At 46.4% G+C, this 13054-nt stretch overlaps 1 pseudogene; it reads left to right on the top strand.

The window, feature by feature from the left end:
• The window catches only part of LOC134983729 (zinc finger protein 585A-like), a 37705-nt pseudogene extending 25174 nt beyond the window's left edge, over positions 1-12531 (top strand).
• Positions 12532-13054: the final 523 nt, after the last annotated feature.

The raw sequence follows: 13054 nt of genomic DNA, 5'->3' as shown, positions 1-13054 counted from the left end.
TCTGCTGTACAGCATCGATCTGACGACTCGCTACTTACAGATCATGGGTCGATTTTAACATTTTCAGAAATCTCACCTGGAACCGGCCCAACGTCTTCAGTTCCTGGGAATGATACTGGATTCAGTGTCTCAAAAGGTGTTTCTTCCAATGGACAAGGCCTTGACTATCCAGGCTATGGTCCGCTCAGTGCTCCGTCCTCACAGGGCATCAAGACATCTTTGCATACGCTTGCTGGGCAGGATGGTAGCTCCTTACGAGGCAATCCAATACGGCAGGTATAAGAGGCAGTGCGGTGAGTATTGACATCGGGGTCTCGGTTAGCGGGTCCCCGGTGAACATGGCGGCATGAAGGGGCAGCGGTCGCCTGGCTTCGGGTTGCGATGCCCGCTGCGTACCCCACACTGGCCGGCTTGTAAGACAGACAGTTTATGCCAGTATAGTTATGATGTGGGACTGCGCGCCTTGAGGAGGCGGGGCTTCCCAGAGAACGGGACCAGAGGCTGAAAGGCGCCATTTCCTGCTGCTGCTGACTTCTGGCTGCACGCAGAGACTGCTCCTCCGCAGACCCAATTGTACTGGTACCAGGGGGTTTATAGTGAGGGGGGAGCACATAGCTAGCGGTTATACCACCGTGTAGTAAATTAAGACGTGCCATATACCCGGAGGTGCGCGGCTCTGACCTGAGGTATTGTGTGCTGGACCATCCTCTCTGTGTCACTCCATACAGGGCTGTCTCACTATTGTGTTATAACTGTACAGTGTGTCTTTCTGCAGCGAGGTACACTGGTATTCCACAGGGAACACATTGGGGTGTAGATTTGGATAGGACGAAACGCGTTGGCTGATACCTGCTCTAACCCATCTTCTCAAGTTAAGCTATATTTCTGCTGTGGGGTACACTTGGCTCCACAAGGAATAACATCGGGGTGTAGAGTTGGATCTTGATCCGAGGCACCAACAGGCTAAAGCTTTGACTGTTCCCAGGATGCACTGCACCACCTCCTCTATAACCCCGCCTCCAGGCACAAGAGCTCAGTTTGTAAGTTGGTGCCTGCAGTACAGGTCTCTTAACAGGTTGGGCTGCACTAGGCAGCCCTAATAAGAGCTTTTTAAGAAGACTTCAAGGGTCGCAGCACTATGTCAGTCTGATATGCTGTGCTGCAGCTCCAGCACCTCCCCAGCAGCGCTGCATACTCCTGCGGCCGGTTTACTGGGTACTTGCTTCGGAGGCGCACCGGTCATCAGGCACACCACTGCTGACGCTCTCCAGGATTGTGTGAACTATGGGGAGGAGGTAAGAGGGTCCCCCAGGTGGGACCTGCCGGTAAAGCTGGCGTGGACACTGTACTGCACGGGGACCCCACTATATCCACCAGGGCAGGGAGCACATGTCGGATTTAGCATAATCCGTTTTACATTAGCTCCTCGGTACCTGGTGGTGAGGACCAGCATAGGGGATAAGGCGCTGACCTGTAGCTCCTCCCCCAGCTCCGGGCGCCATCTACTGCTGGTGTTCCCGCCCTGGAGCTGCCTCACACTCTCCCTCACTCCCTGACTGATTTTGGCTCCATCTTTACACTGCTTGCTGAGCTGATCTCCGGGACTGCAGGGCAATGTCTTGTTGAATTCCATTTAAGGTTACCTGTTGGATACCTTTTAGGGTTAATTAAATTAACCATCTTGTTGCTGTTTGGGTTGTTAGGTAAAAGAATGAATTGAAAATAGATTTATAAAAATCAATAATTATTTATTAAAAAGGCCACGCCCGTATACAGGGTGAGAGGGAACATCCTCTCACGCCTGGGTCAAAATACTTTAACACCAGATATACGTAACAACAATGAGTTTTATAAAATACACAGTTACGCCCCATTCTTATAACCCTCCCATATGATTTCATACAGTGTTATGCAATATTAGGACAATTGTCAAGAATACTTAAAGATACTCGTGATCTTCAACTGTGTCCATATTAGGAATTAAGCTGGACACTATGAGCTTTTTAGGATGTGCGTAGGTGGAATTAATACTTAGCCAACAAAATTGTTTTTCTCGTCTTTCAGTGTGTACAAAGTTCAAGATGAATTTGCTGTATCATCTAGCTAGAACCAAAATGGATTCTCTTATGCTTTTATACTATACTAGTGAATATGAGAACTCCTTTTGGATATTGTGATTATTAGGTGTATGCATAATATACGTACTATCCCGTAGTACATATATATAACTGTTAGGCCTTCAGCAGGTTGTCTCTGTCACAGTATTTGAAAGCCGCCTGTCTCACCAGCGCTGTGCAATTACAGGACACTTACGTATTCTACATGTCATTTTAGACAGTGTTGGTTAAGAACGAGTGTATTGCTATCTGAATATTTAGTACAAGTATTCTGTGATATACATCCAGTAGTTACTGTGCATTGTTATATCTATATACATACATACAATCATATCTGTAGTTTTACTAGTCCAGTGCAGTTTTATTGTGTATCTAAACAACGTTCAAGTTCAAACATCAGAAGGTTACTAAAGTAGTCTTACCACATTCTGACCATTTCATTGACATACGTCAGGAATCCTGGTCGTCTCCAGGAAATACATTTTCCCTGTCTAAAAAGATGCTAGCTCGTTATCATTTCACTGCGGAGTTGAGTAACAAGTGGGAAACTCCACCGCCGGTTGACTCTCATGTCGCCAGCCTTGTGGTGTCATCTACTCTGCCGGTCACCACCGTCACCTCACTGAAGGAACTGACGGATAAGCGTGTGGAGGAATGCCTGAAGTCTATTTACTCCCTTACAGGTGCTGTACATAGACCCACTATAGCAGCTTCCTGGGCCGCAAAAGGAATTGAAGCATGGGTTCAGGCATTAGAGGATGAGCTGCCTCAGGATTTTTCTGACACTGCCAGACAATGTCTGTCATATATTACCACAGCCTCCCACTATATCCAGGAGGCGGCCTCTGATGCAGGTGTTATGGCGGCCAAGGCGTCTACTACGTCTATCCTGGCTCATCGGATTCTGTGGTTAAGGTTCTAGAAGGTGGACCTGGACTCTAAAAAGACCTTGGAGGTTCTCAATTTCAAGGGAGACATCCCTTTTGGGGAGGACCGCAACTGACTTGGTGACTGCTAAGACTGCGTTTCTCCCAGCTACTAATCCTTCGGCTCCAAAGACTAAGAGTACCACTTTTCGTTCCTTTTGACCTCCAGGGAAAGCAAAAGGTCAGGCGTATCCGAGACAGGCTCGTGCTTCCAAAACCACTAAGCCCAGATCTAAACAATCCTGGGCCGCCCGTCAGCCTGCTTCCATTCAAGACAAGCCTGCTGCATGACCCCAGGGTGGGAGGCCTACTTCTGTGGTTCACCCAGGTATGGTTAAAGACCACTTCGGACACCTGGGTGCGGGAAGTTGTCTCTCACGGGTACGCAATCTCTTTCAAGAGACATCCTCCTCGCCAGTGCTGCTCGACTGTTATCTCTTCGGATACACTGAAAGCGCAAGCTCTACACTTGGTTGTGCAATCCCTCCTGGACACAGGAGTGGTGGTGCTGGTACCCTTGTCCTAGAGAGACAGGGGATACTTCTGGCCAATACTCAACCTCAAATCATTGAACAAATTTGTGAGAGTGTCCAAATTCCGTATGAAAACTCTGCGCTCTATTGTACTCGCCATGGAACCCGGAGATTATATGGTATCCCTGGACATACAGGATGCTTACCTGCATATACCTATTGCCATATCGCATCAGCAATTTCTGCGGTTTGCTATTGGCAACCTACATTATCAATTCCATGCTCTGCCATTTGGACTGGCCACGGCTCCTCGGATCTTCACCAAGGTCATGGCTGTGATGACGGCCCTTCTCCACCGTCAGGGAATCAGGATCCTGCCGTATCTGGATGACTTGCTGATCCTGGCGAACTCCCAAAAGGGTCTCCTCAGTCATCTGGAACTAATGATCCAATTCCTACAAGCCCATGGGTGGCTCATCAACTGGAAAAAGTCCTTGCTGGTCCCTGCTCGGAGCATGGTGTACCTGGGGTCACTGCTTGACACGCAACCAGAGATTGTTTCTGTCTCCAGAAAAAGTCCTGAAACTTCAGGACAGGATCAGATACTTCCTCTCTCGCCCAAGAGTGTCGATACAATCGGTGATGCAAGTACTAGGCCTCCTGCTGTCGGCTTTCAACATGGTAGAGTACGCTCAATTTCATTCCCATCCTCTGCAGAGGTTAATTCTTTCCAAGTGGGACGGCCTGCCTCATCAGATCAGGTCTAAAATGATCTCTTTGACTCCGGAGGTTTGTCTGTCACTGAACTGGTGGCTACAGGATCAACAGTTGAGCAAGGGCCGTCCCTTCTGGGTCTCCAACTGGGTCCTCCTGACAACACATGCCAGTCTGCAAGGTTGGGGTGTGGTGTTGGAGTAACACTCTTTCCAGGGTCGTTGGACCAAGGAGGAGTCACTCCTGATAAACATTCTGGAATTGCGTGCAGTGTCCAGTGGATTGACACTGGCCCTGCCTCTGGTACAGAACTGTTCAAGTACAATCAGACAATGCCATCACGTTGGCATACATAAATCATCAAGGTGGCACTCAAAGCTGCATGCAATGATGGTAGTGTCAAAAATCCTTCATTGGGCGGAACGCCATCTGCCAGCACTATCGGCAGTGTTCATTCCAGGAGTCCTCAATTGGGAAGCGGATTTCCTCAGCGTCAGGATGTGCATGCCTGAGAGTGGAGTCTTCATCCGGAAGTCTTTCAACTCCTAGTCGACAAGTGGGGTCTACCAGACGTAGAGCTGGTGGCATCTCGACACAATCACAAGGTTTTGGTCTTCAGATCAAGGACAAGGGATCGTCAAGCAGCATTTGTGGATGCACTGGCAATTCCATGGCACTTTCGGCTGCCCTACGTGTTCCCTCCAGTTTCACTCCTGCCCAGGGTAATACGGATGTTCAAGCAAGATGGAGGAATACTACTTCTAGTCGCTCCAGCGTTGCCCAGACGGCATTGGTTCTCAGACCTGCAGGGTCTATCGAGCGAGCATCCTCTTCTACTTCCTCAATGCCCAGACCTCCTCATTCAGGGCCCTTGTGTCTACCCGGACATGGCCAAACTGGCTTTGACGGCGTGGCTCTTGAGGCTTAACTCCTGAGGGCCAAAGGATTGTCCAAGGCAGTTATTCAAACTATGTTGAAGGCCCACAAACTGGCTTCGCACGGATCTATTACAGGGTTTAGAATTCTTACTTCACCTGGTGTGCTGCTAAGATTTATGATGCATACTCGTTCAGAACTTCCAGACTTTTGCCTTTTCTGCAACAAGGCCTAGACTTAGGCCTTTGCCTGGCCTCTCTCAAATTTCATATATCTGCCTTGTTGGTGTGGTTTCAGAGAAAAATTGCGTCCCTACCTAACGTTCATACTTTCACTCAGGGTGTTTAACGGATTCAGCCTCTCTATGTCCCTCCTGTGGCTCCATTTGAACCTCTTGAGTCTGCGGACCTTAATTGCCTTACGCTTAAGTTTGTGTTTCTGCTGGCTATTGCCTATGCTAGGAGGGTGTCGGACTTAATCGCTTTGTTCTGTCGTCCACCCTTTCTGATTTTTCACCATGACCGGGCAGTTCTTTGAACTCGCCCCGGTTATCTACCTAAGGTGGTGTCATCTTTTCACCTTAACCAAGAGGTTGTGGTTCTGGCCTGTATCTCTTTAGATTTGTCTTCCAAAAAGCATTCTTTGGATGTGGTATGGGCTCTCCGTATTTATGTGGAGAGGACTGCCTCTGCCTCTGTCAGGAGGTCAGATTCCCTTCTTGTACTGTTTGGTTTCCACAAACGTGGCTGGCCTGCGAATAAGCAAACTTTGGCCAGATGGATTAGAATGGTGATTGCACAAGCTGATGCGCAGGCTGTACTTCCAGCTTCTGCTGCTATTAAAGTCCATTCTACTCTGTCTGTTGGACCTTCTTGGGCGGCCCGCCGTGGCGCGTCCCTAGAACAATTGTGCAAGGCGGCTACATGATCCTCAGTGAACACGTTTATTAGGTTCTATGCCTTTTGATACTTCTGCCTCCCAGGATGCTTGCTTTGGATGCCGGGTTCTTGTGCCCGCTATGGTGCGTCCCCTCCCATGAGGAACTGCTTTAAGACATCCCCAATGTATTCACTGTGGGATACCAGTGTACCCTGCTGCAGAAAAGAAGAGTTATGGTAAGACTTACCACTGTTAACTCTCTTTCTGCGAGGTACACTGGGTTCCACAGGGCGCCGTGTCGCATCACAATAAGCTTAGTAGAAAAGCCCCATTTGTATTGTACATTTCCTTGGGTGGAATAGACACTTTTTGGCCAGCGTCACAGGATAAATATCTGGAAATATCTGCAGATTATCCAGGCACTCAGCTGTGGATGAGGAATACAAAGCAGCCTGTAGAATATGTTCTTTAATATGAAATAAGTGGACCCTGAGCAGAGTGTCCCTCGGAGCTTGGATAGGGGCCTGTTTGGACTTTGGGAGTCTATGGATCCTGTCAATAAGAAGGTCCGATGCAGAAGCCTTCAGTGAAAGTTTCTAAAAAGAGGACCGTGGCATAATCATAAAGCTCCGCATTTGTAACAGAATCTGGAACTCCCATTATTCTGATATTATTTCTCCGAGACCTGTCTTCTAAATCAATGACTTCATCATGAATAGAGACCATGGCCCTTATTCCGAGTTGTTTGCTCGCTAGCTGCTTTTAGCAGCATTGCAAACGCTAGGCCGCCGCCCTCTGGGAGTGTATCTTAGCATAGCAGAATAGCGAATGAAAGGTTAGCAGAATTGCTACTAAATAATTCCTTGCAGTTTCTGAATAGCTCCAGACCTACTCCTAGATTGCGATCACCTAAGTCCGTTTAGTTCCTGCTTTGACGTCACAAACACGCCCTGCGTTTGGCCAGCCACTCCCCCTTTTCTCCAGACATTCCTGCGTTTTTGCCTGACACGCCTGCGTTTTTTAGCACACTTCCGGAAAACGCTCAGTTACCACCCAGAAACGCCCCCTTCCTGTCAATCACTCACCGATCGGCAGTGCGACTGAAAAGCGCTGCATGAACAACAGCAAAACTGCTAAGTTTTTAGTTAAATAACTAAGCGTATGCGCGCCGCGTACCAATGCGCATGTGCATTTAGCAGCAAATCGCAGCATAGTGAAAATCGTCAACGAGCGAACAACTCGGAATGACCACCTATGCCTTCCTGAAGGGTGTCATGTGCTGAAATCAGATCTTTGTGAGACGCAACAATCTCTTTCATCTTAGTCTGTACGAGTGCCAATCTCACTGATATCGGACCTCAAAGCTTGATTATTAGAGTTAAGTTCAGAGGTTATTTCAGTCCTTAACCACTTAACTGACAATTTATTTTGCCAATTTGGTACCTTTTAGCCTTTTTTGGAGGCATGGTAAGCCGGCTACAAAGAGACTGACCTCTCAGAGGTAGGAAAATACAAACGATCTATAAATAAAAGGAGCAGTAGTACGCTGTCAGGAGATTACATCAAGATGACTCTATTCAAAATGACATTCTTAGTCGGGGTGACGGGGATATCCGACTCAAAATTTCAAGTAAACATGATTTAATGCAACTCAAATAACACAGTAATGACCGAGAATTTCCACTAGACGTGTGTGATCACAGACGTGAAGTACTCAGCACAGAGATACACAAATGGCAAAATATATTCATTGAATCCACAAAATAATATACAGTGAGGTTGTAATCAGAGTGTAAGGAGCTGTACTCAGACGATACTTGATACTGGGCTCTGCATGTAGACTGAGAGGAAGTAGATTATAGTGGTGCCATATAAATAGAAGGTAGTTTCACCTCCAGGCAAATGCTTCAATGTAGTGTAGTGACCCCGGTCCAGCTATCAGGACACTTATTTAGCATCTTATATCAATTTTAAACCTTATTGAAGGCAGAAGGCAAAGCATGCGATGGCCGGGCCCCAGGATCCAAAATCGCAGCCACCTCACTTCCCAATATCACCGCCAGGCTCCGGTGACTGTGGGCAGCCCATTCTGTTCCCAGCACTAGCGGGAGTGAGCGGGAGAGCAAGTGATCCCGCCTGAGCCAAAAGTGCCTCCAAGTCAGATGTCTGGAGCATGCAGGAAAGACTGGGCACACTTAGCCCCAGAATACAGCCCGTGGCTTCAGCTGCGTCACTGGGCTGCGGCAGTGAATGGTGCCCGGAGTGAGCTGAGCGAGCGGCTTTAGGGCAGGAGCAGTGGGGGACTTAATAGATTGGGTCTTGGTCCCAACGGTGGCTGAGAGCTATCAGGTAGGGTAGATAAGAAACCACTTAGTGAGAAGAGTTCCACAAAGCACATCTGGATGGACCAGGTCCCTCTTATTTTATATACTTACAGGGGTAACGGGTGTGGTACATCCCTGCAAAGGCAGATCCAATCTCTGTCTCATCAGACTCTACTGTCTTCCCTGCACTCTCACACCGATGTTCACTGCTGCCAGTAGCACACGTATGAGAAGCAGAAGTATGGCGGCAGCTGTATAGATCCTGATATATAATTCTCTGTATCATACTTACTGTACACACATCATCCTTATTACTATTGAGAGATTAGAAGTAAGACACTGATGATGGGGGTGTAAGAGTAGATTATAACCTAGCAGATGATGATGATTGCAACGTATTATATGGTGTATTGCATGTAAAATACCTTGTTTCACACCTACTCTGCTGTAGCAATATACCTTATATAGGGGTGAGTAACACATGTACAGGCTTATCACCGTATGAGCACACACATAAAGGAATGCTACCTTACCAATGCTTCCAGGAGTAACGTTAGGAGACATTTCTCTGATCCATCAGCTCATATGACTGATGTTATTGATTATCTATAATCTCCAATTCATACGATATGTTCCCCATCCATTGTTTTACATTGGTGCTGACATAGGACTTGGCGAGTGACTACTTCTCCATTTATACTTCATGGTTAGTTACCAGTACAGGAGAGAGATATATCTAAGTCTTATTATAATATTACATTTGTTATTGTGAGTGTTCTCAGGAGGGTGGACACAATGATAGTCTGAGACACAATATTATAAATCCTTCATTAAAAGTTATGTTTTATTATACACACACATTTACAATTAAGTGTCCCAGAGAGTCGTCTTCTCCTATTGATTACAAGATTAATATTGTTACAGAAAATGTCACATTTCCATAATGTGTTTTATTTCCAGCAGATGGTCACACAAGCAGGAATATCACAGAAGGACATCTAATGTTATCCCCGGATTGTGACATAAAAGATAATGACAGTAGACCGGATTCTCCAGGAGATAACCCCATTACCCCAATTATACATCCAGCTCTATCAGCTGATCCCTCTGATCCTGGGAAATGTGCTCCTGATCACTCTGATATTGGTGCATCTGTTACAGCTCTGAGAGTAGATACAGAGTTTCCTTCTATAGATGCCAAATGTTTTATACAGAACACAAAGCTTATAACCAGTCAGACAGGTAAGGCAGGTGAGAGACCATTCCCATGTTCTGAGTGTGGGAAATGTTTTACACACAAATCACATCTTGTTACACATCAGAGAACTCACACAGGTGAGAAGCCATTTCCATGTTCTGAGTGTGGGAAATGTTTTACACGGAAATCACATCTTGTTATACATCAGCAAAGTCACACAGGTGAGAAGCCATTTCCATGTTCTGAGTGTGGGAAATGTTTTGCCAGGAAATCACATCTTGTTACACATCAGCAAAGTCACACAGGTGAGAAGCCATTTCCATGTTCTGAGTGTGGGAAATGTTTTGCCAGGAAATCACATCTTGTTATACATCAGCATAGTCACACAGGTGAGAAGCCATTTTCATGTTCCAAGTGTGGGAAATGTTTTACACGGAAATCAGATCTTTTTACACATCAGCGAAGTCACACAGGTGAGAAGCCATTTCCATGTTCTGAGTGTGGGAAATGTTTTGCCAGGAAATCACATCTTGTTATACATCAGCATAGTCACACAGGTGAGAAGCCATTTTCATGTTCCAAGTGTGGGAAATGTTTTACACGGAAATCAGATCTTTTTACACATCAGCGAAGTCACACAGGTGAGAAGCCATTTCCATGTTCTGAGTGTGGGAAATGTTTTGCACACAAATCAGATCTTGTTAAACATCAGAGAAGTCACACAGGTGAGAATCTATTTTCTTGCTCAGAGTGTGGGAAATGTTTTACACGGAAATCAGATCTTGTTAAACATCAGAGAAGTCACACAGGTGAGAAGCCATTTTCTTGTTCTGAGTGTGGGAAATGTTTTACCCAGAAATCACATCTTGTTACACATCAGAGAAGGCACAGAGGTGAGAAACCATTTCCATGTTCTGAGTGTGGGAAATGTTTTACACAGAAATCAGATGTTGTTATACATCAGAGAAGTCACACAGGTGAGAAGCCATTTTCTTGCTCTGAGTGTGGGAAATGTTTTACACACAAATCATATCTTGTTACACATCAGAGAAGGCACAGAGGTGAGAAGCCATTTCCGTGTTCTGAGTGTGGGAAATGTTTTACACACAAATCAGATCTTGTTAGACATAACAGAAGTCACACAGGTGAGAAGCCATTTTCTTGCTCTGAGTGTGGGAAATGTTGTTTAACTATATCACATCTTGTTATACATGAGAGAAGTCACACAGGAGAGAAGCCATTTTCTTGCTCTGAGTGTCGGAAAAGTTTTACACGGAAATCACAACTAGTTATACATCAGCGAAGTCACACAGGTGAGAAGCCATTTCCATGTTCTGAGTGTGGGAAATGTTTTGCACAGAAATCAGATCTTGTTAAACATCAGAAGTCACACAGGTGAGAGGCCATTTCTATGTTCTGAGTGTGGGAAATGTTTTACACAGAAATCACAACTTCTTATACATCAGAAAACTCATACAGCTGAGAGGCCATTTCCATGTTCTGAGTGTGGGAAATGTTTTGCACACAAATTATATCTTGTTAAACATCAGAAAACTCATACAGGTGAGAGGCCTTTTCCATGTTCTCAGTGTGAGAAATGTTTTGCACGAAAATCACAACTTGTTACACATCAGCAAAGTCACACAGGTGAGCATCCATTTCCATGTTCTGAGTGTGGGAAATGTTTTGCACACAAGTCATATCTTGTTAAACATCAAAAAACTCACACAGGTGAGAAGCCATTTCCATGTTCTGAGTGTGAGAAATGTTTTACCTGGAAATCACAACTTGTTACACATCAGCGAAGTCACACAGGTGAGAAGCCATTTCCATGTTCTGAGTGTGGGAAATGTTTTGCACACAAATCAGATCTTGTTAAACATCAGAGACGTCACACAGTTGAGGAGCCGTTTTCTTGCTCTGAGTGTGGGAAATTTTTTACACAGAAATCACAACTTGTTACACATCACAGAAGTCACACAGGTGAGAGGCCATGTCCATACTCTGAGAAATAAATCGGCTCTTGTTGCACACAATAGACATCACTCAGGTGAGAAACCATTTTATTCTTCTGGAGTATACTTATCATTGCCATGCGTTGTTTTTCAAGGTTCTTATCCTCTTTCCTATGATTTTTGCAATATACATGCTACTGCAGGGTGAAATAATCAGCTGTCATGCCCTCATCTACCACTGCTATGCAGCTGACCTGTCTTTTTCTCCGGGTACTGAGAACCCAATACCAATCCTAAATGTCTAGCTGAGCTGCAGGTGTGGGTGATGCCAGTTGGCTGTGACTAAGTCCTGGTGAAACAGGTCCTTATGATAGAAGCTCAACAACAAAGGGCAGGGCTACAGCTCAGCTTTACCTACAACAAGACTTACGCTTGTGGGTACAGAGTTACAAAATGCGGATCATGTGCAGAATCTTGGTGTCGTGAATGGTGTAGTGACACTTAAACATCAGGTATCCGCCACAATCAGATCCTCATCTGAGGAACATAGCCAGACTCCAGCACTTATTTCCCTCAGAAGATCTACCTACAGTCATACATGCACTTGTGTCATCACGCATAGACTACTGCAATGTCCTCTACCTGGGTCTCCCAGCAAAATAATTGCACCACTTGTAGCTTGTACAGAATGCCGCAGCCAGTCTGTTACCTAACCAGCCCGTTCCTGCCACATAACACCCATTCTCTGCTCCCTTCACCGACTGCCTGTAAGATGGTGACTCTGTTACATTATCTGACACTCCCAGCCCTACATGACCAGGTACCATGGTACCAGAAGCTTCTGTCTCCTTACTGCCCTGGTTACTTCCATCTGCAGATGAAGGACTGTTACCAGCAGTAGCAAGAATCTCCAAGCAGTGCTGAGATGTCAGGGGGGAGACAGGGTGGTGGCACTAGTGCTGTTGCGGGGGCTGCCGGAGGCAGTGTCTGTGGGTAATATTGTCCCCAAGCAGTGCTAAGGTGTCAGAGGACGGACACGGTGGCTGGCAGTAGTGGGGGAGACAGGATGGGTGGCAGTAGTGGGGGAAGATGGGGTGGGTGGCAGTAGTGGGGGGAAACGGGGTGGGTGGCAGTAGTGGGGGGAGACGGGGTGGGTGGCAGTAGTGGAAGGAAATGGGGTGGGTGGCAGTAGTGGTGGGAGACCGGGTGGGTGGCAGTAGTGGGTTGAGAGGGCGGATGGCAGTAGTGGGAAGAGACCGGGCAGATAGAAGTAGTGGAGGAGACAGGGTAGTTGGCAGTAGTTAGAGAGAGACAGGGCAGATGGTAGTAGTGGAAGGAGATGGGCAGGTGGAAGTAGTGGGGGAGACAGGGTGGTGGCAGTAGTGGAAGGAGACGGGGCGGATGGCCGCAGTGCAGTACCAGAGGCTGCTGGAGGCAGTAAAGAGGTGTATGGGTCCCGCACAGAACCAGTTGATAATTAGACTTAATGATTACGCTTCCTTATTTCTAATGAATCCCTTGTATGTGTTACTGTTATTTGCTGTGTCAGCCTTTATGTGTAAATGTCTGTGTAATAATCCTGAAAGTAGTGC

This window comes from Pseudophryne corroboree (assembly GCF_028390025.1).
Source record: "Pseudophryne corroboree isolate aPseCor3 chromosome 3 unlocalized genomic scaffold, aPseCor3.hap2 SUPER_3_unloc_22, whole genome shotgun sequence".
In the NCBI taxonomy this organism is placed as follows: domain Eukaryota; kingdom Metazoa; phylum Chordata; class Amphibia; order Anura; family Myobatrachidae; genus Pseudophryne; species Pseudophryne corroboree.
This window is presented reverse-complemented; position numbering and strand designations above follow the sequence as displayed.